The 23,594-nt window shown below is 40.2% G+C and overlaps 1 protein-coding gene and 1 long non-coding RNA gene across 7 annotated transcripts in view; both read left to right on the forward strand.

The window, feature by feature from the left end:
* Window positions 1-23,594, forward strand: part of NRG1 (neuregulin 1) — a 1,111,639-nt gene that overhangs the window by 762,551 nt on the left and 325,494 nt on the right. The window lies entirely within an intron of this gene.
* On the forward strand, window positions 15,074-18,534 carry LOC111560105. Its single transcript, XR_006597345.1, has 3 exons — window positions 15,074-17,678; window positions 18,005-18,082; window positions 18,471-18,534. It is a non-coding gene; the product is annotated as an uncharacterized LOC111560105 (long non-coding RNA).

Genomic DNA, 23,594 nt, shown 5'->3' on the forward strand with positions numbered 1-23,594 from the left:
TCTCCTCTGAGCCCTTGCCCCTGAGGAGCTTTGAACTACCGGTTGAAACTATTCCCACATTCTCCCACCAGCAGCTAGAAGCAGCAAGACTCATTTTTTCCCTCCCTGTTCCCATCCTGAGGAAAGCAGCTTTTTAAAAAGATTCCCTGCTGAGTATCCAAGTCACAAGCTTCCTGGATAACATTTTAGTAAGATAATGCATTTAAAATTCTTAGAAATGTGCCTGACCGTTGCCGGAGGAATTCACGTTCAACACATAATCATCTGGCTTCTCATGTACTTTTCTTCACACCAGAGTGTATTGCCTTCAAGAGAGAATTTAACCAGTTTTGGACTCGGAGCCAATCAGTTGCTTACCTCGTCTTGCCCACCCAGTTGCTCATAGGTCTGATGAACCTGCTTCTTCGTGGGGTACTAACATTCCACAGGCTGCTCTTTCTCTGGTGATGGGCATCTTCAAGGAAATCTATATATTTGCACAGAACCTTGTAAATGTAGGCGTGAGCAGGCTTAAATAATCACAGCCCACCCTTCCTATTTATAGATGAGGGCTCTGAGACTCTGAGAAGACAATGGCTCACCCAAGAGTTCATACCCCTTCAAGACCACAGAAGAAACTAGAACCCAGGGCCTGTACCTCCAGTATGGGCTTTTCTGTAGGTGTGACAGGTTAACAATTTGAAACATAAAGTAGAGAGAAGTCACTGTAGGATGAGCTTTTATGAAGTAGCAAAGGAAATCATGTTTGTACCAGGTATCATGGTATCCTAGAATCCGCTAATAGTTGTACCTCAGCTTATTATGCATAATTTGGAGGCTGGGGCCATGTACCTCAGTTCATTCACATGTGTATCCAAGGAGTGTAAGGTCTAAAATTTTAAAAAGGAACGTTCTTTATCAGTCACTCAGCTAAGTCTCAATGTGTTGTGTGCTCCTATATTTGATCTTTATGAGGGCATTGTGGACAGGTGGTTACTATATGCTAAGCTATTTCCATATTGTGATGGTTAATCTTATATGTCACTTGACTGGGCCACAGGATGCCCAGACATTTGGTGAAACATTATTCTGAATGTATCTCTCAGGGTGTTTCTGCATGAGATTAACGTCAGAATTGGTAGACTGAGTAAAGAAAATTGTTCTCCCTAACGTGGGTGGCCTCATCTAATCAAAGACCTGAATAGAACAAAAAAGCTGAGTACATAGATAACTCCTCCTGCCTGACTTCTCGTAGCTGAGACATCCATCTTTTCCAGCCTTCAGACTCATGCGAAAACATGGGCTCTTCTCAGATCTCGAGGCTACCAGCTTTTGAGCTGAAACGTACACCATTGGCTTGCTTGGTTCTCAGGCCTCTGGACTCAGAGTAGCACTACTCCATCTGCTCTCCCAGGTCACCACCTTCCTGACTGCAGATTTGGGAATCTTTTACCCTCCATAATCACATGACAAATTCCTTATAATTTATCATATGTATATATTTTTTTCTAAGTGAATGCATGCACATGCACATCGTGGCTCTGTTTCTCTGGGGGACCCTGATTAATACCTATATGTGTTTATACGAAATCCCCACAAAGAACCTCTGAAGTAGATTCTGTTGTTGTTATTGTGGTTGTTATTACTCTGTCTTAAAAATGAGGGAACCACACTGAAACTAGTTAAGTTCCCAAAGCTACGCACTGCGTCCAGCAGGAGTCTGAAGTCACTCTGGAGTCTTCATGCTTTTTCTCTCTGATACACTGTCTCCTAATGTGTCCCAGAAGCCTTAAGCATGTGCATAGTCTTTGACCTAGCTATCCAGTTCTAAGAATTTGCCCTAAGTATTAGTCATGGATATGTACATATGATGATACATCCCAAAACATTTATAGTAGTGAAAACTTTAAAAAAAAACTAAAATGCTATATAATGGGTCAATAGTTAAATAATCTATGATACAGTTATTCAGTGAAATACTACTGAATAGTAGACTCTCTCCAGGACTATTCATTAACCTATGTATTCATTCACCGTGTATGACTATAAAAAGCACGTTACAGACATAAGGAAACAATGACTAAATGTCATGTTGTATTTTGGATGGGATCTTGGAATTGCATTTAGTTTTCATGTTTTCTTAGACTTGTAACATGCTTTTACTCTTAAACTGGCACAGAAAGGGTGAACAAAAATAAAGAAATTTGAATGAAGTATAGATTTTAGTTAATAATATGTCAAAATTGGCTCATTAATTGTGACGAATGTACTATACTAATGTAGATGTTAATAATATGGGGAACTGGGTGGGGTATCTGAGAATTCCTTCCACTATTCTCCTAATTTTTTTCTGTAAATCTAAAGTCATTCTAAATAAAACATTTTTTTGAAAAATGTGTATCCAGGAGAGCCCCTGTTTATACAGAAAAAGAATGTATACGTAAATGTGTTATAATTATGAAAGGAAGGATATAAAAATGTTAGCAGGAATATTTTGGATTGGAAAATATGGCTAATTTTTATTTTTCCTTTTTTTTGAAGTTGTCTATATTGAGTATGCATTTAAAAAATTGTTAATTTGAAGGAAAATAGTAAATACTATTTAAAAATTTTAACTCCCATTTCTTTCTGAAGTGCCTGAAACTTTGGCCATTAAAATACTTCTTTAATGTGAAGATAATTAGAAAATATGTTTCCTAAAGAGTAATCCTTTATTTTTATGTTAAGTTTTTAATTTTAATTCCAGTATAGTTAACATACAGTGTTATATTAGTTTCTGGTGTATAATATAGTGACTCAACAATTCTGTATATTACTCAGCGCTCATCTGGTAAGTATATTCTTCATCCACATCATGTGTTCCACCCATCCCCCTCTCTCCTCCCCGCTGGTAACCATCAGTTTGTTAACAGTAACCCTTTAAATCTTTTTTCTGCATTATTCCGTTTGCATGGATCTGTTGGGCAAATAAGCTGGCTGTCATTTTGGAAAACAGAGTGTTTAGAGAAGGACACCACAAGAGGAAAGGGACAACCATAGATCAGTCCTACTGTTGTCCTTCACTGCCTTAGCGAAAGGCTTCAGTGACTCCTAAAGGACAAGATAGTACATTTTCTTCTGTGCATAGGTGGTCAAGGTGTGCAGGATGATTTCTGCATAGGTGGGAGGTTTCCCATGCTTTGATCTAAGACAAGAAGAAGTGCAGTTTTGGTTTATTTTCTAAAATAATGCTGGGGGCACCAGGGTGGCTCAGTCAGTTAAGCATCTGACTCTTGATTTCAGCTCACGTCATGACCTCATGGTTCTTGTTTGAGCCCCACATAGGGCTCTGTGCTGAGAGTGTAGAGCCTGCTTGGAATTCTCTGTTTCTTCCTAGCTCTCTGCCCCTCCCCCACCTCTCTCTCAAAATAAATAGAATTTTTAAAAAGTTAAAAAAATAATAAATAAAATAAAACAATGCGCTCACGCAGACAACTCTTAGATATGAAAACACACCTTGCCCACTCACCAGGCTGCCTTGTGTTGTGGAGAGAGCTTGTTGAAGCACAAGCCCTAGTTTCTAATACCCTGCCACTAATTTCATATGTGACCTTGGAATAAACCTGCTAAGCTTAGGTACCTTATCACTGAAATGAAGCACCTGGATGAGATCACTGGTTTTCTCACTGTGCACTACTAAGCCCTAAGTGTTCTTTACAAGTCTCCTGGGAGCCAGGTTTGGATTAGAATCTGGACTCCCTGACCTGGCTTGAACCAAAGCACGTTAACATTTACCTGTTGCATACTGGGCTTCTGTATGCAATATTGTTTGAAAGCAAGTATTTTGTGGAACTCTGACATTATGTGATCCTAAAATTCTGAAAAATGGCTTACAATGAAATCAGTGTTCAAAAATCTGTTTTTCAGGCGAATTGTGAATATTATCCTGGTACAAGAAGAAATGAACTACCACAAAAAGAAGCAAAATCAGATTTAGGTGGTTTCCAAAATAAAACATCCCTGCCAAAGTAGTCCCTGAAGCATTCCTTTCTCTATATGGCAGAGGTGATGTGGGAGGGTATGTTTTGCAGGCACCTCTGTCATGATTCCTGTTGGATATTAAAACCTGCAACCCAATACCTCTGCCTCATGAGCTGGAAGAGCAACCCAAGTTAGTGATGGTCCATAGCCTTTACAACCTTGTTCTATGAAATCGGTACTTAGAATGTAAGAAATGGCAAGAAACTGGAAAATATGCTGGGGGAAGGTATTGCCCTATTAAGCAGAGGAGGGCAAATGCCTTACTTCCACTTTGAATTGAGGTGGTCTGAATCAGTTGAGTCAGCTTTGAGCTGAACACATGGATCTTGTGTTTTTGTGGCATTTGGGCTCTAACCTTAATGCAGACAAGCAAAGAGCAAAGCATCAATGGACTGAGCCAACAATGCCAACATGTCCAAGGGTCTTGAAACTAATTCAGGCACTCTGAGTCCCCCAAGGCATTGATGGCCAGGAACATTTAGGACTTCCACCTGTAAGAATAGACCATGCCTCACCTCACATCCCCTCTGGGTTCAAATTGGGCTGAGCACAAATGTCTTGAAACCTTTGGGTTTATAATTAACTCCCCTGTTTTACCTCTCCTGAACCCTGGCAACATAGGTATTATTTATTATTGGAAAGGACAGCTAGATAGCAAAAACCTCCCTGCTGCAGGACAGACTTGATGGGTTATACACCTGTGCCCCCATTCACTCCATAGTGGATAAACTAAGATTAATCATATGCTCTTCACCAAATTAAGGCATCTATTTGAAAAAAAGTGTACAAAACTCTTCTTTGTTGGATTTCTTTTCTAGAGTGTATTTCTATGGGGAATATGTTCTTAAAAAGTCAGATGTTGGGGTGCCTGGGTGGCTCAGTCAGTTAAGCGTCCAACTTTTGGTTTTGGCTCAGGTCGCAATCTCACAGTTGGTGAGTTCAAGCCCTGCATCAGGCTCTGTGTTGATGGTGCAGCTCGCTCTCTCTCTCTCTCTCTCTCTCTCAAAATAAAAAAATAAACTTTTTTTAAAAAGGCAGATGTTACTGTATAACAGGAGATGTGAAGGCAAAGAGTTTGCAAAATGCCCAAATTACAATCAATGTATGTTTTTTTGATTTTTTTTTAATTTGGCATTTTTTTCAGTAATTCTTTTCTTGCTTTCTCATTTTTTGTGAATCATTATGTTTACAATATGAAGAGAGCAATTAGCCCCATGTTTATTCTCTGGAAGACTTGCTGGTAGTTCTAACAGGAAAACAATATATGAGCATGAATATTTAATTCCATGTAAAATTTGTAGAAATGATTGCCAATTCCCTAACCTTTCCCCTTACGTATATACCCGTTTCCAGATTTACTTCAATATTCTCCACCTTAGTTTTTCTTTTTAATTTTCTTCACATCCTTCTGCCCCCAACCTTCATCCTTATTTGACTGAATCCCTGCATTACAATCCAAAGTTTTTGCATCTGATCCCTTAAAATCGCTCACCCTATTGAAAACTCTGGCTGGCCAAGTACAAGTTATCAGGGGAATCCTAAGCAGGCCCTTTGTACAAACCTCATTATTTAATTTCAGTTTCTGCAGGTTGCTGCATGCTCAGCCCTGCAGCAGAGACTGCACTGTGCTCTCCGAGGAGGCAGGGATCAGGATAACGATACATCCTCTAGACACGTTCATGACTAAGCTGCTAAACCATCAGCACAGCATCATGGTGAGGGCTCTGAAATCAGCCTACTTGGGCTCACATCATGACTGTTGTATCAATTATATGATCTTTTGGATAGTTATTTATCCATTTTAAGCCTCATATCCATCATCTGGAAAAGTGTATAATAACACCTATCTTTGTATTGTCATGAGTACTAAATATCCTTAGTAACATAAAGTGTGTTTGACAAGCGAGTGGTACCAGACTCTAGTAATACTTTAATAATTGTCTTCTCCCTTCCTTCCTTCCTTCCTTCTTCCCCCCTACTTGTCAGCCACCTCCCTTTTCCTTTCCTTCCTTCCTTCCTCCCTTCCCCCTCCCTCCCCTCTCCCTTCCTTCTCTTCCTTCCTTCCCTCCCTTCCTCCTTTCTTTCTTTCCTTCCTACCTACCTTCCATCCCTCCCTTCCTTCCCTTCCTTCCTCCCTTCCTCCCTTCTTCCTTCTTTCCCTTCTTACCTCCCTTCCTCCTTCCCTTCTTTCCTTCCTACCTACCTACCTTCCTTCCCTCCTTTTCTTCCTTCTTTTCCCCTTCCGTTCCTCCCTTCCTACTTTCTTCCCTTCTTTCCTCCCTCCCTTCCTCCTTCCCTCCTTTCTTCTCTTCCTTCCCCCCTCTTTTTCTTCCTTCCTTTTCTCCCTTCTTCCTTCCCTTCTTTTCTCCCTTCCTTCTTTCCTCCCTTCCTCCCTCCCTTGCTTTCTTGTTTTCTTCCTCCCTTCCTTCCCTCCCTTCCTTCCTCCTTCCTTCCTTCCTTCCTTCCTTCCTTCCTTCCTTCCTTCCCTTCCCTTCCCTTCCCTTCCCTTCCCTTCCCTTCCCTTCCCTTCCCTTCCCTTCCCTTCCTTTTGTCCTTCCTTCCCTCCCTCCTTTCCTCTTCCCTTCCTTTCCCTTCTCATTGATCATTTTCTGAGGGTATATCTGGGAGTGATGATAGGATAGATATCAAAGACTTTGGTTCTCAGATGTAGCCTTCTAACCACCAGTAGCATCATCACCTGGGAACTTGTTAGAAATGCAAATCCTTTGGCCTTACCCCAGACCTCCTGAATCAGAAACTCGGGTGGGGACCTAGCCGTCTGTGGTTTAACAAGCCTGCCAGATGATTTTGAATATGAATATTCTGGTGTGAGATTTTAAGTCATGCAAATGAATCTCTGCCTCTATTGAGGTGAAAAGGGAAAGGTCTTGGCTTGCAGAGTAGTTGGACAGTATGACAGGATGCAGAAACACTATTAAAATTACTAGAAAAACACCATCTTGAGCAGCTCAGTCTGTCAGGGTGTGCCTTCTACTCGAGATGTAAATGAGGACGAAAGAAACAGCACTAGCATCAGCTGCTCCATGATTAGTCACTCTCAGGTAACTAAACAGCATGTGAGTGTTGATCAAGCATGCTCTTGGGTAATTGGCAGTGGAAGTGGGAACTCTCCCCAATTTAATACATATTAGAACACTACAGCAAGTATTGGTAACAGGAAGCAGCTAAATAGAAGACCTTTCATTACATCGTGAAGGAGGTAGTTCTCAGTTTTTTGGGAATATTATAGAAAGAAATGTACATCGAGGGTAAAGCTGGAAGAAGATCTGTCTGGTGTCACAGCAACTCTAAATATTAACATACGTACAGATCTACAGGAGACTTGAGGAAATTGTTTTTGTGTCCAATGGTTACATAGAACATTTCACTGATACACCCTTTCACACATCTCCCCATCTGATATATGATGTTTAGTTCAGTTTAACTGAACTTGCTTTCTTGGTCTTTTAGAGAACTTGTGATATTCTCAAGATCTGTTCTAGCTATGGGAAAGAACATGGAAGAAGCTATATACATCCTTCACCTCAGGAGTTAATTTTTTGCTAAAATACTTTGTGGAGAAGTTGTTCTGATGCCATTCCTCTTAGAAAACTTTCTCTTTACCATTGTAATAGTGTTTATCTTTCCCTTTTGTGATCAGGAAAGTATATTCACCACAATATTTATTATTCGTCATTGGTATGTTTTTCTGTGCACCTTTTCCAAATCAACTCTATTGTACGTATCTTGAAAAACTAAAATAATAGCTTTAAGACAAATCCTAGTGATTATTTCATGTTAACCAAAGCTGGTAGAGAAAGTACGGGAAAAAGGGATATAGGCATCTTTTCTGGAAGTTAAGAGCCTCATACTAAATGTTTTTGAAGCACTTAAAAACAAGAGCAGTATTTGTTTATAATGCTTAACAGTATTGCAGTTATTGGATCTGAATAAGAAATCTGTCATCTGCAAAGTACTTAAGTGCTAATCAAATTCTTCTAGATGAGTGCTGTCCAATAAAAATATGATGTGAGTCACATACATAATTAAGAAAATTTTAATAGCCACATTTAAAAAGGTGAAGTAAAACAAGCCAAGTTAGTTTTAATAATATATCCCACTTAACCCAGTATACCCCAAACATTGTCATTCTAACATGTAATCTGTATAAAAAATGTACATTCTTTGTTAGCATTAAGTCTTTGAAATCTCATGTGCTTGACACAGCACATGTGAGTTTGGACTAGCCACATATCAAGTTCTCAGTAGCCACTGATGACTGAGACAGGGCAGTTTTAGAGTTATTAAAAGAAAAAGTCTATAAGATATCTTCTTAAGTAAAGTTCCCCCAAATGTAACAGATCATCAGATGGAAATACATACATATATACAAATAGTTATTGTTCAAGTTGAAGTGCATTGAATGTAAAGCTGTTGCTTCATTAGTAATTATACATGTTAAGAACCAGTTTTCATTATCTAAAACTGTTCGTAAAAGACAGCGTTTTAGTTCAGTTGAGCAGTATGGACATTTGAAGATGAAATGTTTTCGTACCATTCATGTCAAAATTTTATGAACTTTATTGAGCACTACATTTCCTTGATTCTGAGATGGACTCTTCGTATTTCAACATTTATTAACACAGAACACATGTTACAATTTAATGTGTACATCCAATGTGCTTCTTTTCCTGAAATGTTGTGATGTCCTCAACACAGAAATGGTTGTGGGACATTGTATGGTTGTGTTTTTTGAGGATATGTTTCAGCACTTGAGAGATGAATTTCTTAGAGCTTTTTTAAGGATCAGAATTAAAAGGTGGGAATTTTAAATTAAATTTAAATTTAAATTAAATTTAAATTAAAAGGTGTGTATTTGTATAAATACACAATGGAATTAGTGTTTACCTTGGATAAGCAAAAGTAAGAGTGATAAAGGGCAGCTTTCAGTTCACAGCTCCATTTCAACTCTAGGGACTATAAATGTTGAGATCTTGGGGCACTTGACCTTGTTAGTATCTACATACTGTTCTGCAGAGCATGCTGGAATTGGGTTTTCCATTTATATGGTAGACAAGCTAATGCTCTTTAGTTGGTGAATATGTTCTCTAAAACAGTCAATGAAACAATGGCTAATACACTGTGTTTTCTACATCACTGCCTTATTCTAAGAGGAATCACGGGTGACTGGGCTACATTTGTAAAAAAATAGAACTAGACTTGGGGCGCCAGTTGAGCGTCCAGCGTCGGCTCAGGTCGTGATCTCACAGTTTGTGAGTTCGAGCCCTGCATCACACTCTCTGCTATCAGTACAGAGCCTGCTTCAGATCCTCTCTGTTTGCACCTCCCCTGGTCATGCTCTCTCTCAAAAATAAATAAACATTAAGATGAAATAGAACTAGAACCCCAGTCAGTTCATTCTGTTTGACCAAGTATTTAAATACCCAAGTATTTAAAGATATTCCCGAAATACCTTTAGGCAGGAAAGATAATGGATCCAGGGGAAAGATGATTGGGACAGAGAATCAAGTTTAAAGTTCATTCTAAATATATTTGAATTAGCTGAAACTATGCATCTTCAGTAGTAATAGTTAGACTCTTCTTTTCATACAGGTCATGTTTGACTTTTGGAGAATTCAAAGGATTTTTAAAGTGCCAATTCCAGTAACACTGCAAGCTGAGGCAAAAATAAGAAGTTAGAATAACTACAATAAGGCTTGGCTTTTCTTTTACACAGATGCAAACTGAACATTGTTTATCTCTCTCCACCGTGTCGAAAATCTGTGGAGTAAATCCTTATCATCTCTTCATACCCTGTTAATGCCGAATTAATAAAATCCTTCTATTTTATTAATCCTGATAAACAGATAAAAGCAGGAAAACCCCACAGGGACACTTTACACAGTTGGTCAATGACAGGTAATTCTTGCCTCGGGAGGGTGATCCTCTTATAAGGGTCACAGCCTAGAGCCCATGTCACTGCTTGTGCTCTCTGTGTTTAGGTCCAGCTAATAGGATGCCCACAGAGAACTTTCAGCATCAAACACTCATCAGACAGAGGCAAGGAGCCTGTTTTTCCCTGTGGGATGCGTTGTGTTCTCTTGCATTTAATGAAAGTTGTGGGTTCACTTCCTCTTGGAAGAAAGAGGTTGTTTGGGGTTATTGTTCTCTCATGTTATGGTTCTCTCTTTTTCATATTTCTGCTTGAAGATCCAGTACATTTTCTGCTACTGGCTTTATTCGGGTGTCTTGCCTAGAGTTGCTGAGAAAAAGGTGTGGGCATCTCTAGTCATGGCCTCAACATCAAAATGCTCCATACACATGCCCTCCATCCTTTAGTTTCTGCCACTTGATTGATAGGTGACTGTACTTGTTCTTTTTCCAACCCCCAGCTACAAATGGGATTGCTGGTATGTAAGAATTTGTCAAGTTTTAACCCACGTGGGGACTTTCTGACCCTCACGATTACATTACCAGATGCCTTTGCTCATCTTTTGAATATATTATGTGCAGTGCAACCGTTTTCCCCAAACCAAACCAGACCTGACTAAATCCTTTACTGTGAACCCCAAAATTGACAAAGAGGAAGGGAGGATTTGATCTGAATCAAAATGACTATTTTTGAGGAGTAAGATAGGGAAGGAACCAAATGTCAGATGCTCAAAAGTTGACCCCTTGGTCAGTGGATCAACAAATGGAAAATATCGATCATAGAACAGTGACCAAAGGCAGAAAAATAAAGATTTTACTTGTCCACTTTTGGCATAGCATTTGCAGGTCCTGGCCAATGTCTTACCCCTCTCTGATCCTGGAGCTTCTATCTTTAAACTGGAAGGTAATTGCCGGCAGCTAGAGCTGACAGGCATACCGCATGATGAGTGAGGTCATGTTCATAAAGCCCTCAGAAAGAAAAGCAATGTGAAGCAGCAGGGCTATTACCGTTCCAAGATTATTTTATAAAAGCGAAACTTAAGTTCAGAGTGATGATTAATAAGCTATTAGAGCCTAGTTATTGATTCCTCTATCTTTAGAGTAGCTAATGCAGTGCAGACCACAGACTCAAAGCTTTCCTTCTTCCTGTGTGCCTGTGCTTTGTGATGGCACTTGCCTTGGGAAAATGCAAATTATTGAACATGTGCAGTGGGACATCTTTATCAGGCAGGTGCTAGGAGAGAGGAAAAACACCTAAACTGATTGTGTGTTGTATTAATTTTTGCTGATAACGAAGATTAATGTGAATACATGGGAAATCACATCATGAAGAGTAGAATGAAAACAGTAAAGCATCAGTGCAAATTTCCTTACTCTGAAGCATCTTGTGTTGGCATTCTATGTGCATTTTACATATACATGTTAAATATGCTGTTTTGCAACTTGTTCTTTGTTCCTTTCCTATCCTAGTCCCCATTAATAACCTTATCATTGATGGTTTCTCCTGTCAGTTAATATGAATACCAATATTGCTTTTATCAGCAAGTATTTCATGGGTGGTAAATACTATTGGCTAAGCCATTTAAACGATTTCCTGTTGATGGACACTGAGGTGTTTATAATAATTTTTGCTCTCATAAACAGTGCTCTGATGAACTTCATGTATACACCTTTGAGAATTGGGCCAATTTTCTCTCTGTGTTAGATCCCTGGGAGCGGAGTTGTTGAATCAGAAGATTTGGAGATCTTGTATCTTTAATCATATTGCCCATCTACCCACCGGAAGGGTCATAGCAGATTCCTTTCTGCCTATGCTGTAATAGAGCTCCTGCTCCTCCCCAACCTTGCCCACACTGGGTATTGTCGATGTTTTTGATCTTCACCAAACTGATAGGGGAATGGAATGTCTAACAACTTTTCCATTACATTCTAGCCGTGCCTATCAGACTATAAATGAATGCAGTTTTTATGCACCGGGGGACCTGGTTTAACTCATAGCACACTGTTTGAGTCTGAGTAATAACCAACCATGATATGATGAGACTTTCCTGTAGTTTTGAAAAAGAAGCCAAACTTTCACCTGGCTTCAATTATTCTCTCATTTACACTTCCAATGTGCTAGACCATCTGGGAAGCCTTTTGGAGGTGCCCTCAATGACCCAGTACAAGTTGTTAGCTCCCTGTGCATGAAAGAAGGGCCATGCTCAAGACGAACAAATGCTACAACTGAGATTGCCCCATTGGGTGGCCTGTGGCATTTGAGTCACTGGGAGGTATTGATCCCTTTGCCATCAGCAGTAATATTTTTACAGTTTTGACGTGCTTTAAAGGTTATTGTCTCCAGAACAGGTAATTGAAGAGACCCCACACTCCATCAGAAGCATTTCATCTTTATTACAGAGCCACAAACTAGGCAACATATTTCTCTTTTCACTGACGGATTATGCCAAGATTTACAAGGCCTGGTCTACATGAAAGCAAACACATGTTTGGGCAAAGATTCAAGTAAGTCAGAGATATAGGGTTAGCACTATCCTGATACAAAAGTCAGGACTTTCACCTCTTCTGCCTGTGCCAGAGGCCAACCCCTCAACACACACACACACACACACACACACACACACACACACACGCATGCCAGTATTTTTTTATCTTTCTTTTTTAAAATATTGTTTTCAGATATGTGCTTTAAATCTGGTTTTCCTAAGACACCCATGATTGGTTTACTGTGGGTTACTGTTCTGGAAAGTCAATCTACCCAAAGTTTTCTGACTGGTTGTCAACTCACCAGTTTTGAACCCTGCCATCACACGTTTTCCTCACATTCCTTTCAGGTAGTAGAATAATGAGGAATGAGAAAATTCTCATCAGCCAGTAATTGGAAACCTGGTATTTGGAATTCTAGAAGAGTATGACTTATGCCCGGTTCCTAAGCCCTCTTTCCAGATTACTATCAAGCAGCAACCCTGGTATTTACAGCTGACCTTGTCAGTTGGATCTGGGCAGTATACCCATATACCAATATGCCATATGCTCTCCTCTTGGTTTCTCAAATTCTTTTCTATGAGTAAGAGTGAGCACTGTCTTCTTTAGGCTGTTCCTTCAGCTTCTGTCCTTTGTTTCCCCTTCCTTTCTCCATTTGTGGCATCTACAATACATTATACTAACTTTGTAATGAAGGACCAGTGTGAGTACAACATGCTGGAAAGTCCTGGCCCTGGGTCTCGAGAGCCCTGGGTCTCAAGAGTCCCAGGCCAGCCAGCTAGTAATGTATCATTACCAGCTGCCTCCTCCAGCCTTTAGCTCAATACACTTCACTATGGCTTCCCAAAGTATCCTCATACTAAACGTTAATTAAAGGTATTCTTTTTCAGGTTCAATTAGAGCAAAAGCACCGATTGTCAGTTTTGTGGTGAGGGATCCGGAAAATCTGGTAAACAAAGAACAAGATGAGATCTTCTAACTTCGGTGCAAAGATCATGTTAGAGTGAGTCAGGAGACTTGGTTGAAGTCCCAGATCTGCCTCTATGTTTTAGAATCTTAAGCGATTCAATTAACGTATTTGAACATTAGTTTCCTCATCTATAAGATATAGTGAAGGTACGCGAGATAATGATTGTTCCTGGATAATATTTGGCACATTGTAGATGTTCTTTAAAAGGTGGCCATCGTTCTGATTTAAGCCCTCTATGGCTTTATGTTTCTATGATTTTCTATATATCAGAAACATTTCTCTAGCTCATCTTGGTTAGACAGGTGCTACTGAATGTGAAAGACAGAAATGGGATGATACGATCTGAGCTGAGAAAAGAGTAAAAGAAAACACCCAAAAGCATCTTCTTAGGGGTAGCATTTGCCAATATTCATAGAACAAGTGCCTTGGAGAGGGAGAGGTTGGAATATCCATATTCATAGATTCCTGCTTAATAAGTAGTAATTATGTCTCCATATTGGTTTTTCCCCAGTTTTACTGAACCGCAATTGACTATATAAGTTCAGAGTGCACAGCACAATGTCTTGACCCACATATAATAGCAAAATGATTACCACAATAAGTTTAATCACATCCATAATCTCATGTAGATACGAGAACGAAGGAAAGAAAATGTTTTCCCCCCTTGTGATGACAACTTTTAGGCTCTTTCAAATCTACCATATTGCATTTTTATGTTTCTTAAATAAGCCTATGGCCTTCTTAAGGAAGGCCATCAGGGAGTGTGATTTCACCAGGATAAGAATCTGATTTACAAATTGTTAGTATGACTAAGGGTGTCTGTTTGTTTTGGATCAGGAGTCGACAAACTACAGGTCACCAGCCAAACCACGCCTCTCAATCTGTTTTTGTAAATAAAGTTTTATTGGAACATACCCAGTTACTACATCTCTGGCTGCTTTCATGCTACATTGGCAGAGCTGTTTAATTGCAACAGAGACCATATTGCCCACAAAGCTGAAAATATGTACTGTCTGACTTTTTACAGAAAAAATTTGTCAACCCTTAAGTTAGATTACAGTGGCATTGGTGCCGATTAAATAGGTCGTGGCTGGTATCAGCATGTAAAGTTTAAACCACTTGAGGGCGCATAACAGAAAGACTGACAGCTTAAGAAAAAAGTATGTGTGAGTTTATTTACTGGGAATAGTAAGGAGAATGACCCTGGCACCATCATTCTTGTTGGTAGAATCCCTTTCTCAAGAAATGGTTTCTCTGGCCAGGTTACAGTGGGTAAAGCCTAAGGAAAATCATCCCACCCTGGGTCTAAGGAACCAGCATTATAACTCTATACAGTGGCTATGGAGAAACATAAAATAAAGGTGTCTTCTGCAAGTATTATGGTAGGTGAGAAAAATGTAATAAGTAAGAGCAAGAAGAATTTATTCCATATTGAGAGGATCTGTTTTGGAGCCCAGACCAAATGGACCATGCAGCAAGAAATACAAGGTTAATTTTGGTGATTTTATTTAGGGAGAAATATCAACTGTGCAGATATCCGGAGCAGAAATAAAAGAGAATGTTCACCAGTCACCGTAGGTTGCAGCAAACTACCTGCATGGATTTTTAAAATGTTGTATTGGTGATGAATGTGTTGATGATTACGTGCACACTGTAAAAAAAAAAAAAAAAAAAAAAAAAAGACCCAAATCCATTGTTATCAGAACTGGAGAAAAAAATAGTTCAGATGTTTGAAACTCTACTGACGCAAAATATTGTGTAATTCATAAACAATCCTTTGTGAGTGTTTGAGTTCATAGTATGCCCAGAATATAGGACTCACTAGCTACCCTCATGCACGAAACAATTGCTCTTTGGTGTATTTGTTTGTCTGTCAAGTGGTAAACATTCCCCTGGAGGATACTGAAGCTTGTGAAAAGGATGAATTGATGGATATGTACATGGAAAATGTAGTCACAGGGCCCTTCTCTCACTGATCACCATCCCGCCCCCAACTCCATACCCCACGCATGCACCCTGCCATCCTGCACTGTGACACTGGCCATGCTGTCTCGGCAACACACAAAGCCTATGCCCGGGATAAGCTTCTCTTTCAAGCGCCTATCTGGCTTTCAGCATGTGCTTTGAAGAGATAGTGACATTGCTATGCTCTGACATACACCATAATGTCAGCACAGCAGAAGCAAGTGGAAGATTCTACTTTCCCGATAAAGATCAGTTGCTGTTTCCTGTCTTGAAGACGAAAGCTGAGCAAATGCAAAGGTCATCTGTGTTTATATTAACAATGCAGGAGTTATACTATGTTTTCGCAACAACATCAGATCATTATTTATCCACTTGTCCTTTTTTTTTTTATAATTCCTTTGAACTGCCTACATTTGCTTATCATGATATTTCTAAATCTGTAAACAGCCCAAGTGTGGCTGTTCTATTTCTCTAAATAGAGTCTTAGGTCATTTTATTATCCAACATTATAAGTCATCAAAATGCATCCATCTGTTGTCTTTCCACATCTGGTGTAATTTTAACTCTTTAAGCCTAAAGAAAAACTAGAAAAACCATTGTGATGTTAGTGTGTTACTTTTTCCTACCACGCTGTTTTCTGATACATCGTTTTCCCTGGAAAACCACAAGGAAATAATTAAATCTATCTATTTCTTTGGAAATGGCATTAAATGCAAAGTCTTCTCCCCCTTCACTTAGTGATCTTTCTGGTTTTCTGGTGCCCTGATTATTTTCCCTGGGATCACAGCCACTCGGAGCCTTTTCTCACCAACTCAAAAAAATCTTTAGAGATGTGAAGTCATAGAGCCTCTGAGGCTGCCTTCCAGTGGTCCACGGGCAGATCTCCGTAGCAATGGAGCTGTAAGCAAGGCAAAAAGCCAAAGCCTGTTTAGCACGACCAACCTTGTCAATTTGCCAATCATTCTTTCAGATTTTATTGCATGCATGATTAGATTTTCTTGCATGTGCATTTTGGGGGTAACAGCATTTTGGTTGACCTGTTTTCAATCCGTTTGACTACCTTCAGTTTGGTAGCTCCTTCAGCAATAAAGAAAAAAGTTGAGCAATTCAGCTTTAAATCACATGATGAGGCAAATCACAGTTTATCAACTGGTTATAGGACAGTTCTAACGTGTGAGATAAGATGAGCTCTCTTTCCGTTATCTGTTGGGGAAAGAAGATGCTCAACATCCAGGAAATTGACAAATGTTTAATTACTTAGGTTGGGTAGCTTATAAATACAATGTGAACAGGGACAGTTTCCACCACACAATTATTTTCTTCCAAGTTGTTATCTGTTTCAGCTGGGATAGGCTAGATTGTTCCGTGGCAACAAAATTACCCCCAAAGTCTTGGCAGTTTACAACAACCCAGATTCATTTTTCAATACACTATCTGCTCAATGAGTATTAGCAAGTGGTTCTGCTCCATGTCAATACCTATATGCGACCCACAGTGATGGAGGAGTCTCTTGTGATATTGGTGTCTGTTATGGCAAAGGCAAAGACAAAAGTAGACCTTGGTCATAGAACAAACTATGGCTTAAGTTTCTGTCTGGATATAATATGAGTCACTTCCCTTCCCATGTCCATTTCAGTGGCAGAACAAGTCAATCCAAATCTGACTTCAGTGCCTTTGGGAAAATACAGTTCCAACCCCGGGAAGGGAAGCAAGGTCTGGATGAGTGGTAATGAAATCCGCCTCTCCATCCAACTCAGGTGTCATTGCTTTATTTGAGTGAGTTTTTTTTTCTTCTTAAGATCCCCCTTTAAAACGAGCCTGGAAACAGTGTTTATAGAAATCAGCTTCACTAGTTCTAAAGAAGGGGTCTCATTGTTGGGATGTGTTGTCTGACCTTATTAGTTGATTTCAACCATAGGCTGAAAATGGATGACCCATTTTAGGACTATCACCACCCATAGAACTATAGGTTTTCCTGCTTAAGGGTTTCACACTGATGCAACAAAGGAGTACACTCTTCACCAAAAGGACCAAAGCTTTCTCCTGCTCTGTCAGCTGCTGGTTTCCTCCAGTTAGTTACTAAAACTAGGTTCAAGGAGGTGAGATATCACTCCTCAGCAAGTCTGCAGCATCTGTGCTTATGACAGTACCCTGGTAATTCCTGATAATCGTATCACTCCCTGATGGAAAACCAGCTTTTATTTCAGCAACAGTAAGGGTTGTGCTGGACCCCTGACCTCACCTGAAGATGTCTTTATGTTGGATCTGCCTCTATATGGGGCAGTTGGTTCAAGACTTAGAGAAATTTCTACAGATACTCTCATTCCAGGTAAGTTGTTTGTTTCTGTTTTGCTTTTGCGATAGGACCTAGTCATATTTTGTCCACTATTGGAAAGCATAGATTAGTATTCCATACGGAAACTGGTTTATTACTTCCAATGTGTTTTTGTAAATACACATTGGCTGCATCAACACCAGGATCTAACCTTATACAAGTCAGTATAGTAATGCTGGACCTTAGCGATCTGAGGGTGGAATGAAATGTGGTATTTTTTTTTCCAAGACAAAGTAATAAGCTGTATGTTTTACAATATGAAAAGGATTAGGGATACATGAGGATATTTATCCAGAGTTTCTCTTCTCTTTGTTTTGTAGAGTGACGGGACCCAACCGGGGGAATCGGCCAGAAGCAACAATGGCTTCAGGCTTGGCGAAATGGACTAAAACAAGAAGGTAAGTGTTTGAGATTCTGGTTTCCTAGGACCACGTCTCTGCCTCATCATACAGAGTCACGACCTCCTTTTACCACTATGGTCCCGGCACTGTGAAGCCTTCGGCCCATTGGCAGTGCTTTTCCTGCCGTATGCTGATTACTAATGCCAGTAAAATACCTACGTACTTTGGCAGTAACGTATGCAGATACGTGTGTTTCTAATTACAGGGATATTGTTAGAACACGACTTGGCTTTGAGATACACAGCTAATAATCCAAGCAAAAATAATGCTTTGTTTTCTAGCAGAAAAAAAATAAGAACTTCATTGTAATCATTTTTCCCCTTTCTCTCTCTTTTTGTTTGTTTGATACACATACACGGGCACTATCATAAACTGGCAATACCAGAAGTTGTTGCAAACAGTGTGGCCCTTTCTTCTCAGACATCGGACATACCACATCTGTTACCTGCTTAACCATCCATCTACTCCTTTGCTACAGCTGCATATCCAGGATTCTGTGTGCTATCATTGTTCTTTATGGATACCATGTATATTTTTAAAGAATAAGTGTAAATTAATTAAAGTTGTTATTTTAAAATATGTATCTCTATAGTGTACGTGCATAATTTTTGCTTTTCCTCACCTTTTTCTTGCAGACCTAAAAGGTTAAATCTGAGAGCAACACATGTGTGCGGAACCTGAGTGCACTATAGGTTCAAATGGGCAAGAAAGTTGTTCAGTGAAATCACACGGTCCACTTCTTGACTATGCTATTTTAATTTGCATTTTCAAATCAGTGTGTCTCCAGCCTTAGGACAGTGCTACTATTATTGTTGGTGGATTTTGCAACCTAATCTTGACTCACTCAGTGAACCACAAAAAATCACCCAAGGCCAGATTCCCAGTCCACAGGAATTCCCTCTCAAATGATGAGAGATGTACTCTTCTTCAAGATCTTCTTAAGAATTCACGATTTCTTGAATATAGAATCATTTCTGCTTATCAGTGAAGCAGAGAATGCTGACACATTCCCTTTGCTTCATCATGTCCAGAGAAGTAAAGAAATCTAGTAACACTGATGAGCAGCAATGAGTGATATGTTCTGCTTTCTTCTTGAGCAAACCTGGCAAACGGTTTAAGAACACGTGTGCAGAATTTGGGCCAGCGGTGTGAGCTTGAGATGGGTGTGTGGAGTGTCTGCTGTGGGATCATTTCCACTCAAACTCAGGACGGAGCTGTCTTCCTATAATCTAGGTCATTTTTTTTTTCCGTATCTGACAGCTTGCGTATGTTCATCACTGAAAATAGGGACTGTGCTTTTCATTTTGCGTAAATGATGAGTAAAAGGCAAAGCAGCTAGAGAGGCATTGACTAAAGATGACATTCCCCTTATTAAATGCACCATTTGCTACTGCAGACATGCAATGTCTGCTTGTTTCTTCTGTCACGCTGCAACTTTTTTTTTTGGGCACGGGAGAAACACTTTTCTCAAGGTTTGTTAGTTTAAACAGCAGTCAACATTCATTTATTGAGCATGACTGTACAATAGACTTCAGGGATATGAAGATAAAGAAGACACAGTCTCTGCCCTCCAGTAGCTCACAGTTTAGAGATGTCTCCGTGATAAAAATCATCATCATAATAAGTAACACTTATTGAACATCAACTGCTTCTCTTCAATTGGATTCCCTGATTTAATTGTCACATGACCTTGTGCAGTGACTGTTGTAATGTACACACAGGTAATGGATGTGGGGCTCAGAGAAATCAAATAACTTAGCCACGGTCACAGAACAAGTTACGTGGTCACAACAGAGTTGTGATGTCAGGCTAGATCTCTCTGATTCTGGAGCGTCTGTTCTTGTTGCTTCTATTTTAGATCAAGCTAACTATGCAATACAAAAAGTCACTCAGGAAACGTGACTGCATGATGATTATGGGAGGTGGTACATGTTCTAATCAGCAAATAGACATCTGAGCCCTGGGGTAAAGCTCCAAACTTTCGCTAGGGTTCTGTCCCATTCCACTCTTGCCAACAAACAAGAATCCACCCCCCCCACTTAACCCCCCACTCAGTAGTTTATATATCCCTTTATATATAGTTGCATTGTTGCCAACTAGTCGGTACCTTCATTTACATTTACCAAACCCGTCACCGCCATTACGAGTCCTCAAGAGACAAGGTCTCATGGGACAGTTACTGAGTTTCTCAGAAATACTGTTTCTAAGGTCAGAGCCCACCTTAGAAAGGGCATCTCTGTGAACCCAGTTTATGCTTATTTTGTATATTCTTAGCCTGTCTATCAATATCTCAGATTGTTTCTATTTCATCGTTGCTTTTATGAAAGAAAGAAAGAAAGAAAGAGAGAGAGAGAGAGAGAGAGAGAAAGAAAGAAAGAAAGAAAGAAGAAAGAAAGAAAGAAAGAAAGAAAGAAAGAAAGAAAGAAAGAAAGAAAGAAAGAAAGAAAGAAAAGAAACTTGACTAGGTGACTTCCTATCCATCTTTGCTCTGATTATCACCATAGGCCAAAATGTCAGTAGGGATAAGGTTTACCTTATGGATTGTTAAACACGCTGAGATAAGAAATGTCACAATTAACTAGAATGTGTCTCTTCGCAAATGGTAGATGTTACTATTTATTGGCATAATATATTGCCCTTCCCAGGAACATGTGTGTTTTAAAAGAAGCTTAGTAATCAAATCCAGGTTAAAGAAGTGAATTTCTTATTGTGGAATTGTCCTCAAAGGGAGATCTACTTTGGCAAGATGTGTGTGAGGAAGGTGGGTTCCTTGAGATATACCTGGTAGAACTCTCACCATTGGAGAGCTCTGGGCCTATCTTGACTAGACAGTGATAGACAATTTGAGGACGAAAAGACAGACATAACAATAGATAACATATTGAGAGCTAATTATGTACTAAACAGGTTCTAAGATCATTTTTTTAATGTTTGTTTATTTTTGAGAGAGAAAGAGTGCAAGTGGGGGAGGGGCAGAGAGAGAGGGAGACAGAATTGGAAGCAGACTTCAGGCTCTGAGCTGTCAGCACAGAGCCCGATACAGGGTTCGAACCCACAAGCTGTGAGATCATAGCCTGAGCCGAAGTCGGACGCTGAACCGACTGAGCCACCCACGTGCCCCTAAGATCATTTTAAATCAGTAATTCATTTAATCCTCTCAACAACCCTAAAAGTTAGGTATCACTATTCTTATTTTACAAATAAGGAAACGGAGCCTAAGAGAGATTATCTATTTTGCTCAAGCTTACATAGTCAAAAGGCAGATGAAGGATTTGGATCAAATTTTTCTTGCTGCGAGAATCCGTGTGTTTTCCACTACATCACACGCTATTTAATACCACAGTGAAGTTGTGCTGTCTGTCCTTCCCTGGTGGGTCCTGAATATTCTTGGCAAATCACATTTAGGGGGAAGAGGTGCTCTAAGTGGTGGTCAGTCACACAATGATTAAGTTTAATTTATCCACTTGGGCCAAAGGGAAGTGGTAAGAGTGGAATGACTGTATTTGGGGGAAAATATTTGTTATCTTTGTAGTCATGGTCTACAACATCGCCTGTACTCCTGAGAGGACAACAGGAAGTGAGGCTAGAGAGGGTGTTTGAGGGCATGGTTTGTGTGTCCACGCTCAGAACAGTATCAACCCAGACAGCCATCTGCTGGGGAATGGAAGACATTCCAGGAAGGTATGAAAGCAACAAGGAAAGAGACATCAGGGAAATGTCAGAATGAAAGAGAAATGCAAGTCTTTAAAGGAAGTTCCAACTCACTCCTTGCCCCCTACAATTGGGAAAGAGGTGGTGATAAGGGCCCAGAAGGGTAAGAGAGAGATTATAGATTTAGGCAATCCTTACCAGGCTCATGGTGGAAAAGTGAGATATGCCCAGTAGCAGAGCTGTGGAAACTATTAGAAACTGAGCTAATTGTAGACGTCTTAGTGTGCCTCAGGAAATGGGAAGGCATTTGCCCCTTTGGGGCTTGTATTTTTTCCAATTTTCCTTGTTCAGGGAAGAATTCATTCTTTGAGCCATGTAACCTCCTGCTAGGATTTCTCAACTCTGCAAAAAAGAATAATTATAGATGAATAATGGACCAAAATAGAAAATGTTAAGTGTGTGTAGCAGATAAGTGGAAAATGTTCTGTCTTGTAAACTGTATTGTTTCGGTTCCTGGCAACAAAAAGGAACAAATCTCACCTATGCCGTTCTTGATGGATGTTAGAATTCACCTCTCTTTCCGACTGGTGCAAAGTTTCAGTCTTAGTGGGAGTAGGACCCTGAAGGGCCCTAAGCTTGGTCAAGAGCGAGAAAAATGTTTTCCGGTACAGGTCCCTTTTCTTCCTTGACTGAGAGACTTGTAGCCTTTCACACACATGATAGCTGAGCAGTTCTCAGAACTTTTCTCATTACTAAAACTTTAATTTAATTGAGAGCTTTCAGTGGGTCAGGCCCTGAGCTGGATATTTTCCACCTGTTATTCATTCAACAAAATGCTTGTGAGTGGCCGCCCTCTTTCAGGCATTACAGCTGCAGTGCGAAAAGTTCTCAGTTCTAACAAAGCCTCTGAAAAATAGGTAAGGTGATGCCTACCCATTTTACAGATGCAAACAGCGCCAGAGTCAGAGAAGTTAAGTAACGCCCACAAAGTCATGCAATTCATGTGTGACAGACGGAAATCAGAATGTTTAGAGTCCCCTAACTTACTGAACTCTTAAGTGCCCCCAGGAGACCAGCTTAGGCCCATTCATTCCTAGGACCCCAGCCCTTGAATTGTTACTTCATTCTGTTCCTTGTTCACCACTGAAGCTTAGTCCAGAGTGTCAGTTCCTGATACCCTGTGCCTTCCAGAGTGACACGGACCTAATTTGACAAAATAACTTACAGGTATAAGGCTAGGGGAGATTGCCAGGAATCTCCAGCTCTTCCCAGGTGCATGTGAACAGTGGCCTTCTGGAGACGCTATGCCTGTATTTTTGTCTGATAAACATCAAAATGAAGAAAGATGGCAGATAGACAAGGTGGGAGGCAGATATTTCAATAAATGCCTCTTTTTTTTTACATTTATTCATTTTTTGAGAGACAGAGAGAGAGCACAAGCAGGGGAGGGGAAGCGAGAGGGGGAGACACAGAATCCGAAGCAGGCTCCAGGCTCCGAGCCGTCAGCACAGAGCCTGATGCTGGGCTTGAACTCATGAAACGCGACATCATGACCTGAGCTGAAGTCGGATGCTTAACCAGCAGGTGCTCCAATCAGGCGCTCCAATAAATGCTTCTTTTTTTTTTAAATTTTTTTTAACATTTATTTTTTTTTGAGACAGAGAGAGACAGAGCGGAGGAGGGACAGAGAGAGAGGGAGATAGGCTCTCTCTCTCAGCCCAGAGCCCGACGCAGGGCTCGAACTCACGAACCGTGAGACCGTGAGCCGAAGTCAGACGCTTAACCGACTGAGCCACCCAGGCGCCCCAATAAATGCCTCTTGAATCAGACCCTTTCTAGATTCACTTAGGGCCCCACT

The sequence above is a fragment of the Felis catus genome, chromosome B1 (assembly GCF_018350175.1).
Source record: "Felis catus isolate Fca126 chromosome B1, F.catus_Fca126_mat1.0, whole genome shotgun sequence".
NCBI lineage: Eukaryota > Metazoa > Chordata > Mammalia > Carnivora > Felidae > Felis > Felis catus.